Here is a 14,869-nt window from a genome sequence, read left to right on the forward strand (position 1 = left end):
CAAAACAGAATGGAAAACACCAGGCCCTGTTTAACTCGATTTCTCTGGATCAGGGTGGGTCACTGTTATCCTGAAATAGCATGTGAACACCACAACTTTCTCAAACTCCTTCTACCATATTAAATTACTAAAATAAATAGCAGCTATATTTTATCTGCAGTATCAGCAAGATCATATAACACAACGTAGGCTGGTATCACTTAACAAGCTGGGTTGTTTTTTTTTTTGAACCCATGGCATAGTATTGGAAAGAGGCGCTAATGCATACCACTGCATGTCTAGCTCCTTACTGTATTATGATGAATTAAAGCTTTAGATCTGACTAATTGACTCGGAATCCCTGGGCTCTGCAATGTGATGCCCTCTCTCATAAAACCAAACATGAAGACTGATTTCTACAGCTTAATGCAGCAAAGTGGGCTGCCCTGTGGAATGACTACACTCTTCTGGGTTGGCATGAGAGGTATTCAGTACAGTCCTCTTTCTTTAGAACTTGGAAACAGTGAAAGAAATATAGGTGTTACTTTACTAAGTGAATCAAGAGTGGAAAGGAGAGGGAACATAGCTAAAGAAAAGATGCAAATGTTTCATGATTTTGATCGAATCACCTGTATTTTTCAAATAAAGCCAACGCTCCATAACTAGACATTTTGAACGCTGTTGGGGACACATCTAATAGAGTGAAAATCTATAGATTCATTTAACACAAGTTTATTACTTTTAAGAGCATATGTTACTTAAACTAATTATCAGTGAAAAGCTCCCAAATTCTAGCAGGCCTGCTAACTAGGCAATTCTTTCATTTCTGTTAGTCTGTTATTAAACTGTTTATGCTCTATAAAATGATTTACTTTAAAGTGCAATACCACAGTAGTCTTGTTTATAGTATAATATAAACATACTCTAAGTTGACTAGATTTGAAAGTGTAATAAGTCAGTTTCAGTTTTTGTACTCAGACAAGAATGAAACAAAACAAAACAAAACAACCGAAAAAACACAAACTTTCATAATCTTTTGATTAGGGGATATAAGTACTTTTAAAGGTATTTTTATTCCCATTTACATAGGAATTGACAGCAAATAAGTGAATAATAATGCATTTTTAAAAGAATTACAGTGAGCTCATATTCATAGAAGCAGAGAATCTGGAGTTTCCAGTGACATTCAAAGTCATCCATTTAACCCAATTCAGAAAGCCCTTCCTTCTACAACTTCCACACAGTAGACCAGTTATACTCTTGATCTCTTCCAGCGGTGGGGATCTCACTACATGAGGCAACCCACTCCATCTTTGGCTAGCCGAGACAGTTAAAAAGTTCTTTCTTAAGATGAGCTAAAATCTGCCAACCTATAACTTTCCATCTGCTTGCCTTACTTTGTCCTCTTGGAAAAATCTAAACTAAACATGATTTCTTTTCTGTATGGTAACTGTTCAAACATTTAAAAACAGTTATCACATTCCCTTTGCTTTTTTTTCCGTTAATTTTCCTTTTCATGTACCCTTCAGTCAAGCCAAGTTTCCCCATTCTACAATTATACGATTGTTTTTGGAAAACAAATGTACAACTTCATATTTATGTTTGTTAAATTTCATTTTGTCAGGAGAAATACAAATAGCTGATAAAATTTTAAAAATAATTCCATCTCAGTAGCAATAAAAAGAGCAAGTTAAAACAATCAGATATCACTTATAACCTACACATGAGTAAAGATTAACAAAAGATGAAACCAAGAATTTTGGCAAAGGAGCAGGAAAACAAGGACCCTCATATACCGCTGTGGGAGAGTAAATCTATATGGCTTTTTTGGAAAGCAAGTTAGCATCGTATATATACATGTCAGCAATCATATTTCAAAAATTATCTTAAGGAATTAATGGTTATGGGCAAACATTCAGTTATAAGAGTTCATGGCACCAATGTCCAAAATAACAAAATTGAAACCAATCATACAATGGTTAAATAAATTACAGAATGCCTACTGTGGTATTGAAAGGTGACATTACAGAAGAATATTTAATAACGTGTCATTAGTCAGAAAAAAGAGTAAGTTTTACAATCGCATGTGATGCCTATCCTCTAAAAAATAAAAGTTCATATTTGTCTTTCTATATATATATATATAAGGGGAGAGAGAGAAATAAATATGAACAAAAAAATCTTGGAAGGATTCACACAAAAGTGGAGCCAGTGGTCATTTAAATGAAGCCCCTTCTCGGTTTTGTGTAATCATTTTACGTCATCGTTGCGGACGATGGTGAATCATTTTTCTGGCACACACTCTATTAGCTCCTCCCATACCTTTTGGCTTTGTATCATCTTTAAATGCAACAAACACATTCCCTTTGCTTCTATTCAAATCATTCTGTGAAAGGTACAACAGGACAGGGCCTAGGACTGAGTGTGTTTCATTCTTTGCCAGCAGGATTGCACTGTTCCCTCCCATGGGCCAAGGCATGCCAGTTTGACTGTGGGTTGACGAAAAGATGAAATTTCATTAGTTTAATGATGTATTCTTTTATCAAATACTAATGAAACACCCAGTAAAATTCAGGCCTGTGCTAGATATTGGGCTTCTTAATCATCTATAAATCAGTATCTCGCTTCGCTTTAAGGGCATTTAAACCTGGGCCAGGGACTCTTCATCCATTCATTCATCTATTATGAATCAGCTGATATGGCCAGTGCTGGGTTTTTTGTTGTTGTTGTTGTTGTTTTTTCAGATGAAGTATCGCTCTGTCGCCCAGTCTGGAGTGCAGTGCTGCGATCTTGGCTCACTGTAAACTCCGTCTCCTGGGTTCACGCCATTCTCCTGCCTCAGCCTCCTGAGTAGCTGGGACTATAGGTGCCCGCCACCACACCTGGCTAATTTTTTGTAGAGACAGGGTTTCACCATAGCCAGGATGGTCTCGATCTCCTGACCTCGTGATCCGCCCGCCTTGGCCTCCCAAAGTGCTGGGATTACAGGCGTGAGCCACCGCGCCCGGCCCTGGCTCCTGCATACAGTCTTGTATGTGTGTTAAGATTGAGTAAGGGGAATTGCATAACAAATTTTATTTAGTTCTTAAAATGTACCAAGCATCATCAGAAGTGATTTATATGTATTATTTTATTTAATCCCCTTTCCCTTTTTTTTTTTTTTTTTTTTTTTTTTTTTTGAGACAGACGCTCGCTTTGTGGCCCAGGCTGGAGTGCAGTGGCGTGATCTTGGCTCACTGCAAGCTCCATCCCCCGGGTTCACGCCATTCTCCTGCCTCAGCCTCCTGAGTAGCTGGGACTACAGGCGCCTACCACCACGCCCGGCTAATTTTTTGTATTTTTAGTAGAGATGGGGTTTCACCATGTTGGCCAGGATGGTCTCGATCTCCCGACCTTGTGATCCGCCCACCTCAGCCTCCCAAAGTGCTGGGATTACAGGTGTGAGCCACCACGCCCAGCCCCCTTTCCAACTTTTTGAGGTAATGTATTGATATTATCATCCCCACTTTAGAAATGTGGCTGGTCTTGTTGGCAGTGAGAATTTAGACACTTCCTTTAGAAGTCCTGGCTAGAGAGTGGTCCAGTAAATACAATGTGCAGCACAGTGACCCAAGAGCACCCTGCACCTAAACTCGACACCATTCACTGTGAAGGTAAAACTATGAAAGTGCAGGAGAGGTGCATGGTGATATGAGATGGGCAGAGCCAACAGGTCAGGGTTTTTCTGTGGAGGCTGAAATCTGAAGGCCAAATAGGAGTAATTTGATGCAATGGGGAACTGAGAAGCACATTTCACTCAGAAGGAAGAGGACAGACAACCTGTGGTGGGAGGAAGATGAGTATAAGGGACTGGGAGAAAGCCAGGACAAGTGGAGTGGACAAGTAGGTGGGTGCCAGAACATGGGGTATCTTTGTAGACCATATTAAAGAATTTATCTAAACTTCAAGAGTAATTAGACTTTCCAAAGTCTAAGCCAAGGATGTTTGAATCACTAAAACAAGAAGTCATTCTGGCTGTAATGTGAAGAATGTACTGCAGAGACAAAGTTGATGTTCAGAGATTAATTAGGAGGCTATTGAAGTAGTTTAGGCAAGAGCCCAAGATGGTGGCAGTGGAAGGAAAGGACAACGAATAGAACTGAGGAATATCCCTAGACAGGAAAGGGAGCCCTACCTGGCCCTTTCACTTCACAGGGCCTCATTCTGGTCTATTTCTGCCTGTTACCACTCCCAACAGAATTAACTCACAGAAAGCCGCCCTCCCCGCCCTGCTTCTAGAACACTCTCTGGTCCCCAGTATGTGTTTGGCCCTAGCCTCCAGAGTGTCTGCTATGGTCTGAATGTCTACATCCTCCAAATTCACATGTTGAAAATCTAATCACAATATAATATTATTAGGAAGTGGGGCCTTTGGGATATATTTAGATCACAGGGGTGGAGCCCTCATGAATGAGATTAGTGCCTTTATAAAAGAGGCCCCCAGAAAACTGTTTTGTCCCTTTCATCATGTGAAGACATAGTGAGATACCTTGTAAGAACCAGAAAGCAGGTCTCGCCAGACGCTGAATCTGCTGGCACCTTGATCTTAGACCTTTCAGGTTCCAGAACTGTGGGAAATGCATTTCTGTTGTTATAAGCCACTTAGTTTATGGAATTTTATTATAGCAGCTTGAACAGACTTAGTAGGCAACCAGCAGCAGCTATGTACAGAGGCTGTGAAGAGAGCTTGCAGAACTTGGACATGTAGCCTGAGTGCCCATGTGTGTGTCCACAAGATCCCTCGCAGTAGGTCTCTTGGAGCTAGGATGGGACAATAAGGGGTATCCTGTCATCTGCCATCTATGACATGTGGTCCAGCAATCCCCAGTCACTAATTAAGGGCACAGAACTCCAAGGAGATGGAGAATTTTTTATTTGAACCCTGCTGTCCTCATCATTATGAAGATGGGTTTGTCAAGGTGGAAAAATAGAACTATCTTTCCTAACAACTTGTTCACTTTATTTATACCTTTAAATTATTTCTACTTATTGTATGTGTTCCCTTGCTGTGGACCCTGAAAATGTCTGGGGAAAGACTATTTTAGAATTATGTAGGGGGCAAAGCCAACAGGATCTGGTGATGAAGTATGAGTTTTGAGGGAAAGGAGATCTATATGATTGTGGCTTTCTCTCAAGGGGATAGATGGGGGGTCACATATTCTGGGATAGAAAACACTGGGAGAAAGCTAGAATTTAGGGGAGGATCAAGAGTTCATTTTTGATATATTGATTTTTGGTGCCTTTGAGAAATTTAAGTGATGTCAAGCAGAATTTATCCGTCTGGATCTCCGTGTGGTTATATCCCTAGCACTAAGAGGGCTACACCACCTTTCTGCTTGGCAAGCATGAATAAATGAGGCTGTGCTAGGTGTTAGGAGAAAGATGAAACCTCACCAAGGGCCAGATCCATTTATGTCCTGTGGAGTGACACAGCAGTAAATGAGAATAAGACTAATCCAAGGTGGGGGTAAAGGCAGCTGGGTGTGAGCAGTGGGTCTCCTGGGGCTTCATTCTATGACTGCTAGGACCTTTATGCTGCTGTTTGTGTATCAGAACTATTCTCTTGCAAGTTTGAGTGTTAGCTTCTCCTTGAAGTGGCATTCCATCCATAAACCCTTATTGAGCCTTATTATTATCGTTATTGAAATGTACTAGAAAACCATATAAGGGAGATATAAATTGTTTTGCCTTTTGCCCCTTTATTTTTGAAACAGGGTCTCACTCTGTCACCCAGGCTGTAGTAAAGTGGCTTCATCACGGCTCACAGCCGCCTCAACCTCCTGGGCTCAAGCGAGTCTCCCACCCTCAGGCCCCTGAGTAGCTGGAACTACAGGTGCATGCCACCAAGCCCGGCTAATTTTTGTATTTTTTGTAGAGATGGAGTATCACCATGTTTCCCAGGCTGGTCTCAAACTCCTGGGCTCAAGTGAACCTCTTGCCTCAGCCTCCCAAAGTGCTAGGATTACAGGTGTGAGCCATCACACCTGGCCTTACTCTTTTTAAAAAATGTTTATTTTCTCGGGGCCGGGTGCAGTGGCTCACGCCTGTAATCCCAGTACTTTGGGAGGCTGAGGCAGGTGGATCATGATGTCAGGAGATGGAGACCATCCTGGCTAACATGGTGAACCCCGTCTCTACTAAAAATACAAAAAAAAATAGCACGGCTGCCTAGTATAAGAGTCAGGAGAAGAACAGAGTCTCACTACTTTTAGGCCAACTGTATGGTTCCTGGCCTTGGATTAAGACACTGAAGACATGATGCCTTGGTCTTGAATGGTGCTAAAGAGCATGGAAGTAAGCGGCTGAACTCCTTCCTGCTAAATTAACTTGTTGTACAGCTGTAGCTAGAATAGTTGCTATAATGACTCAAGGTCAATGGGAGGACACCTTCCCAGAGCCTGAATCACCTGTAGAATGAACAGCCACACCTGGGAAAGAGTCTTTTTTTCTTTTTTCCCCATCAGAGATCAAGACAAGAACTATTCATTTTAAAAATAAAAGTAGTCTCTTCCACATCTAAAAACATTTCTACATGTGTATATTGAATATTTATGTCTCCCATGTGGTGTTTTAAGCACAAATGATTCTGAAACATATGGAGTACATTTTCTTTAAAGTAAACAGAGATTGTTAATATTCAGGAAGAACCAATAGCAAAAGTGAGTGTGAGCTCCTCTAAATCCCCAAGAGTTTGAGGAGGTTACCAACTGTAAGCTATAGAAGGAACTCCACCTTTCCTGTGATATAGCAATTTGAGAGCTAACAAAGGTTTGACCTCTGTTTAGGAGTGATGTGGGGTTTATTTCCAAGTCATTCACCGTCTTGGTGCATGGCTAGCAATGATTTAACTGTTTAGGAAAGTGTCTGTGAGCCACACAAATATATTCCACCAAAAGCAAACTAAATTTATCTCAAACTTAATTTTTTATTAGGATCTCAGGTGACTATGGCTACTTCATAGTCACCTGATGTACAGGAAGATTGAGTGGATAAATATCTAAGTTTTACAAATTTTAAAAAATATTTGACCATGTTAATCACTTTGTTAGAGACTCTCACAGACATTGCAAGGGCCTCGTGTAAGTGAGAGACCTTGAAGTTTAAGCCTTACAAACTTCATCATAAATCGTCTTTGTAGTAAGGCATAGGGGACAATGAAAAGCATAGAACTCTCTCCTATGGCAACAGGAGCTTGACACTTGCATGCTTCTCCTATCTTTCTTTTACTACTTTTGGAATTCAGGCTGAATCTATTTGCATGGCTTAAAAGATGAGAATAAAGACCTCTGCTCTGGTGAAGGATTTTGCGTTTGTTTGGAACCCACTGGGCAACAATTTGCTCTCCAGCTATAGATTGGCATGGAGGTCAATGGCCAACAGGTAGGCATTGGTGAGAGTAAAGTCCTTTAAATGTATTGTTTTTCAACACCAGGCCTAAGTATTTTTCTGTATATGAAAACAATATCGAATGAGGGTTTTAAACCAGCATTTCAGAGCATGTTCGTTACGTTACTCAAGAATGAGTAAACAGAAAAATATGAGACATTGAAAATATTTTGCAACAAGAGAGAAGAGCAAAGCATTAGTTACTCAGAAGTCTGCTTCCTCCTAAATAGGTTTATTTAATGAGGTATAAGAAGTATTTAGAAAACATCTTGTTCTCAATGAGGACATGTATTTTGAAACGGGCTGAGATAAGAATTTTTTCAAAACAAAAACACTAATGAAAGTAAAATATGTCTAAAATAGGAAAATACAGACTCAATACAACAGAAAATTTAAAGAATGAATTAAACAATAAACTTAGAAACAATCTCAGAAATCAGAATAAATCAGCATAAAGATAAAAATATGAGAGAATTGTTAGCACATATGAAGGACAATTCATGGAGATCCAACTCCTGAATAATAAGTATTTTTATTCAGAAACAAAGACATAAAAAACACAAAGAAACCTTCCTAGATATAAAATATTATGTGATACTAATAGGTTTACCTTCTTGGCCTGTATTAGTAAACAGAGATTCACATAATAAAATGTGTGTAAATACATATTCAGAAGCTTCAAGTATAAAGGAAGATTCTAACCGCCCTAAAGAGGAAACAATGCTTACCATTAAAAAATCTACAGTGGTCTTAGGTGACTGATATGATCTGAATGTTTGTGTTCCTCCAACATTTACATATTGAAATCAAATCCCTAAGTGTTGATATTAAGAGATGGGGCCTTTGGGAGGTGGGGCCCTTGTGAGGCTCTGCCCTCATGAATGAGATTAGTGCCCTTATAAAACAGACCTGAAGGAACTTGTTTACTCCTTCACAATGTAAGCACACAGAAGGCACTACCTATGAGGAACAGGCCCTCTGCAGACATCGAATCTGCTGGCACTTTGCTCTTGATGTAGACTTCCCATGGTAAGAACTGTGAGCAACACATTTCTGTTGTTTGTAAATTCCCAGCTGGAGTATTTTGTTATAATAGCCTGAACAGACTGAGACAGAAGTGAGGTGCTGCTGTAACAAATACCTAAAAATGTGGAAGTGGCTTTGGAACTGGGTAATGAAAAGGGTTTGAAAGAGTTTGGAGGTGCATACTAGAAAAAAACCTACATTTCTGTGAATGGAGGATTAAGGACAGTTCTGGTGGAGGCTCAGAATAAGAGAGTTGTAGAAGAGACTTCAGTCCTCTTAGAAATTACCCAAGTGGTCATAAACAATATGGACCCTAAAGGCCATTCTGATGAGGTCTCAGACAGAAATAAAGACCATGTTACTGAAAACTGAAGGAAAGGTGATCCTTGGTATAAAGTGGCAATGACCTTGGCTAAATTTTGTCCATGTCTTAGTGCTTTGTGGAAGGTAAAACTTCCAAGTGATGAAATACAATATTTGGCAGAAGAAATAGCTAAGCAAAGTGTTGAGGGTATAGCATGGCTTCTCTTGACAGTAAAATGTGAGAAGAGAGAAATGAATTAAAGATGGAATTTATAATTAACAGGGAAGCAGAAATTAAAACTTTGAAAAATTCTCAGCCTGTAAAAAATGATAAAATGTGTTCAGGAGAGAACACCAAAGGTATGATCAAGCAGACATTTGATAAGAGGATTACTATAGCTATAAGGAAGCCAGCTGTTATTCATCAAGACAATCAGAGAATAATCCCAAAGGCATTTCAGAGATTGTCAGAACTGCCCTGCTCATTATAGGCCTAGAACGCCAAGGCCTTTGGAGCAGAACAATTTCAAAAAAGGGTCCCAGGGTATCTATGGACATTTGCGGTTCACTGCCTTGCACTGCCCCAAGGTACTGTTCCTTGCATTTCTCCTCGGTCACCTCAGGTTCAGCTGTAGTGAGCACAGGTGCAGTCTTGGCTGCTCCTCCAAGTGGTAATCTTGGTGGTGTCCATGCAGTGTCATCTCCACCAGTCACAGAGCACACTGGTTGTGGGCGTGTGGCTGTGGGCTTTGCTTAGCAAAGTCATGGAGGTGGGGCCACTTGGAGCCATCAAGATTTCAAAGAATGACCCAGAGAGCTTGATGGTACAGGCAGAGAACTGCCACAGGAGTGTGGCCACCACAGACAGCCTTCACCAGGCTCCAATGCCTAGTGGAGCCATGAGGGTAGGGCCACTGCAGAGAGCCCTTACTAGGACAATGCCTAGTGGAACTGGGAATGCAGGGCTTCCCCCATAACCCCATTCTCATAAAGCCACAACCATGCAATTCTAGCCTCAGAGAGCTGCAGGCACTGAACTCCAACCTGTGAGAACTGCAGTGTGGGCTTTGCCTAGTAAAGTAATGGAGGTGGGGCCACCTGGAGCCTTGGAGGCCCAACTCCTACCCCAATGTGTCCAGAAGGCAGAGCATGGAGTCAGAGACGACGTTTCTCAAGACTTCAATATTCAATGTTGTTTGCCCTGTTGAGGTTTGAACTTGCTTAGGACCAGCTATCCCTTTCTTCCTCCCTGTTTGTCCCTTTAGGAGTGGGAATGTCTATCCTATGCCAGTCCCACCATTGTATTTTGGAAGCACATAACTTGTTTAATTTCACATGTTCACAGCTGGAAAGCAATTCGCCTCAGAATGCATTGTACCTTGAGTCTCACACATATCGTATTTAGAGGATATTCAGATAAGACTCTGGGCTTTAGATTTCCGAGCCGATGCTGGAACAAATTAGACATTTAAGGCTATTGGGATGGAATTAATGTATTTTGTATGTGAGAAGGACATAAATTTTGGGGGCCCAGGGGTGGGAAGCTATGGTCTGAATGCTTGTGTCTCTTCAAAATTTGTTATGTTCAAATCTACTCCACAATGTGTTGTTATTAAGAGGTGGAGGCTTTGAGAGGTGACTAGGTCATGAGCCCTCATGAATGAAATTAATGCCCTTATAAAGAGGCCTATGGGAGCTTATTTACCCTTTCATCCTTCTGCCCTGTTGTGCTCCAACAATGAGGAATGAGTTTTCACCAGACACCAAATCTGCTGGTGCCTTAATGTTGGATTTTGCAGCTCCCAGAACTGTAAGCAACAAATTTATAATTATTTATAAATTACCCAGTCTAATATATTTTGTTACAGCAGTCCAAGCAAACTAAGAGAGTGACTTCTGGAATCCTTTCGAAACAACCAATTATGGGGCAATAGCTACAGAGCCTTTTCAAAAAGTGAGCTGATCTAAAAATTCTGGAAATGGCTAAGTTGACATTCTGATACCTATGAAGTTTAATACAATTTATCAGTTGACAACCACAAAAACTGCTCAAAAAAATAGTCCAGAGAATGAAGGAATGTGTTAAAATAAACAACAAGAATACATGGTTCACTACCTTTTCTGTACTTTATAGCACAAAATTCTGAGGTTTCAATATTTAAGCAGCTTTATAATAAATATAAATATTTACATATTTAGGTAAATAAATATTTACATACCTATTTTCTTATTGTTTTCCTGCATATTTTGCAATATCTTGAGATTCGTGCTTTATACCAAAGCCTCACTTGATTAGGGAATATTGAGTATAAGCCATTGAGAAAGCAACAGTCTCTTACTTGAGTTTTACTAATTGGTGTGTGTGGGGTGTGTGTGTGTGTGTGCGCGTGTGTGTATGCATATGTGGATATGTGTATGTATGTTAAAGATATAGGTATGAATTTGCCAATAGAACTAGACTTTCTATAAAGTAGACAAAAAGTTTTATTTATTTACTTATTTAATTTTATTTTTAAAATAAAAACCACTCAGGCGGGGCGCGGTGGCTCACACCAGTAATCCCAGAACTTTGGGAGGCTGAGGCAGGTGGATCACGTGGTCAGGAGATTGAGACCATCCTGGCTAACACGGTGAAATGCCGTCTCTACTAAAACTACAAAAAATTAGCTGGGCGTGGTCGTGGGCGCCTGTAGTCCCATCTACTCGGGAGGCTGAGGCAGGAGAATGGCGTGAACCTGGGAGATGGAGCTTGCAGTGAGCCAAGATTATGCCACTGCACTCCAGCCTGGGCAACAGAGTGAGACTCCGTCTCAAAAAAAAAAAAAAAAAAAAATGAGAACCACTCAGACTGTATTCTCTCTCTCTTTCTCTCTCAGAGTAAGAGAAGAATGATCATCAGTGGCAATGGCCGTTTCAGTGAGGTAGCACCAAGAGCCGCCCTCACACGCAGGAGAGAATGCTACACCCTCTTTTCATGGTTTCTGGTGCTCTGCAGGTTCAGAGAAACTCTAGAAGTTTATCTGAAATAATCCCTAAAAGTATAGTCTTAGGATAGTTTTATTGATTCCACAAAGACAGATAACTTATATTTGATCTGGTTGATAATTAAGATGTAACTAAAATGTAGGTAGGTCCTAGGTATATCAGGATGGTTGTTTTAAGATTAATTTAAATATATATCATTTAAATGCTATTTTAATGTGATTAAAAATAAAGTAGCTGCTGGGCTGGATTACAGGTGGCTCATACCTGTAATCCCAGCACTTTGGGAGGCCGAGGTGGGCGGATGACAAGGTCAGGAGTTTGATACCAGCCTGACCAACATGGTGAATCCCCATCTCTACTAAAAATACAAGAATTAACCAGGTATGGTGTTGGGCACCTGTAATCCCAGCTACTCAGGAGGCTGAGGTAGGAGAATCGCTTGAACCCAGGAGGCGGAGGTTGCAGTGAGCTAAGATCGTGCCACTGCTCTCCAGCCTGTATGACAGAGCAAGACTCTGTCTTGAAAAAAATAAAAATAAAATAAACTAGCTACTATGTGTACCATTGAAAAATTATATTTTAACTGGTATTTCTTTATTAATATAAATCACACCATTTCACATTTTTTAAAAATAAGAAATAATCTTACCAAATTTGTATGCCCCAATTTGTTATCAGAGTGGAAATATTTTAGAAGAAACTGAACTGGGAATTAACATTAGCATTGGCTTAAAGATGTTATTTTAAAAATCAAAAATAAATCCATGCCTCTCTTTAAAACATTAACAACTTAATTAGTAGATTATTGTTTGAACATAATTTAAAAGTTAACTGATTTAACTTTTATGAAAATCATGGTTAGTAAATGTAATGAAATGAGTTGTATGTCAACTGAACATGAATTTCAAATTGAATGTTAATTTTAACTACCTAAGCTTCATTTTGCTAAACTACAAACTTGGATTATTTATTTCTATTAGCCTATCTCTCATGTCACTATAAGCTACAAAAAGTGATATTACCAATTTTAAAAGTAAAATTTCTGGCAAATATTATAGCTGAAAGAAGCAAACTACCTATCTTCATCTTAACTACCTAAGCTTCATCTTGCTATCTAACTTTTATCTTACTAAACACAAACTTGGATCAATTTGTTTCTATTAGCCTGTCTCTTATGTGACTATAAGGGCACAAAGAGAGTGATATTACCAATTTTAAAAGTAAAGTGTGTGGTAAATATTGTAGTTCAGAGAAGCAAAAGAATAAAATGAATTAGAGTCAGGGTAGGCTCCACAGTATAAGTTAAACCTTTTCAGGGTTAGTAAAAATAAATCTTATTAACAAGAGCCTATTCTTTCAGTTGCACCTTTTCCAAAGAGAAGGGTAATTAAGGAGGAAGGTACCCACTTTTAGGTAGAAACCTGGGTGTTTAAGGAAGTGATTAAAATGAGTCTCCCGGAACTACCAGTGGACCCTAGCACTCTTCCAGCTTTATTGGTGCCCATCAGTCATTCAAAATCTGCCCAGGCCTCTAAAACTGTTCTTATTAAGATTAGACCTGAGTGAATCCACAAACATAAAAATAAGACTAATGTGAACCTTTGCCGAAAATGCAAATTCAACCTAAATTGCTGCCCTGTTTTTTAGGTTAAAAAATTCTGGCCGGTTATTTTTTTTTCCAAATTAATTTTGGATCATAAGAGTCTATTAGCTGGTTTTTGCTGGCACCACACTGCTGAAAGGATGACAAGAAATAGGGAGCCTTGGAAATTATACATGTCTGCCCTAAGAATTCCAGTCCCATTTTATAACCCAGAAAGTCTTAGATCATTTGGATCTGGTTTAGATAAACTGACTAGAATGAAACCAAATCAGTGCATCTTCTAAGCTTCTCCCAGCCATCCTTCATTAAGAGAAGAGTCATTTTTGCCTTTTATGAAAAGGCAGAGCCAAAAGATCAATATTCACTGGCTTTCCTTCCATCCAAAACTTTTCCCACAGGTCTGCTGCCAACTTATGAGCAGAAGTTTCAATTTTTGCATCTCTATTTTTCAAACACAGGGGAGTTATATGGGGGCATTCCCCATAGCCTTGTCAGGCCCTGTGCTTCCCCTTGGTTCAAAGTGTCTCTGTAGAACTGTGTACTTGGGCATTTGTGACAGCCCTGGCACCAGCATGTCCACCACTGAAGATGGGCCCTGCCATGTCTTTGCTGCTGAGGGTGCACAGAAAACCCCTGAAAATGATGCTACAAGTGTTATAAGCACTTTTTGGTCTTCTTCAAACCGTAGCCATAGGGGCACCTTGGAACCACCTCAGGAGACTGTAGAAATAAGATGTGCATATTTTTACTTTTAGGCATTCAAAACTATCTCTGTCAAACGTTGTCTATCAAATTTGATAGAGAGAAGCATGTTGTAGAGGAGAAAGCACAGTCTTTTGCCCTTGATGGACACACATTGCCTGACTGCCTGGGAAATCTCATCGTCAAGGTGGATGATTTTTTGGCTCCCTATTAACCTCTAATGAGTGAGATCCAAGACAGAGCAGTCTTATATTAAATGCCAGCCCACAGCAAATAAAGACTCCTAGAACGCTAGAAATAGAAATTCTCTTTGAGATTATGTAGTCCAGTATCCTCATTTTACGTAGAGAGAAATATGGCTCAGAGAGATTGGGTGACTTCCCCAGCATCTCACAGCCAGTTTGAGTCTGAGGTGCAATGAGAATCTAGGTTCTTCCATATTTGGCAGCTTCAAATCTGTCCTTGGAAGCCAATGGTTTTCTTCAGTTCTCATAAATTAGAACAGTTCTGAATAGCAATCAAGTTGTTACTTTTTGTTCCTTATGTTGTTATACTGCAAATTTTAGTTTAAACCCTTACAAATTTTATAAAACTGGCTTAAAACTTCTAACTTTCTCAATGATAACTGTGAATGTCTGAATACACAATTTGGCTGAACTCAAAGGCAGTTATTGATTGAAACTCTGTAACATATAGTGTCACAAGGCTCCATTAGCCGTGAGTTCCATGAGGGCCATTAATTATGGATATTTTGTTCCGGGCCTAGAACAGAACTTGTATATAGTAGATACTCAACAAATATTTTTGCAATAAATTTTCCCATTATCTATCTAACTTTTCCAATTT

General features: G+C 39.7%; 1 non-coding gene across 1 annotated transcript; it reads right to left on the minus strand.

The window, feature by feature from the left end:
- Positions 1–11,571: 11,571 nt before the first annotated feature.
- Positions 11,572–11,781, minus strand: LOC115932059 (small nucleolar RNA U3). Its single transcript, XR_004068427.1, has one exon. It is a non-coding gene; the product is annotated as a small nucleolar RNA U3 (small nucleolar RNA).
- Between the last annotated feature and the right edge of the window lie 3,088 nt (positions 11,782–14,869).

This window comes from Gorilla gorilla, chromosome 1 (assembly GCF_029281585.2).
Source record: "Gorilla gorilla gorilla isolate KB3781 chromosome 1, NHGRI_mGorGor1-v2.1_pri, whole genome shotgun sequence".
NCBI lineage: Eukaryota > Metazoa > Chordata > Mammalia > Primates > Hominidae > Gorilla > Gorilla gorilla.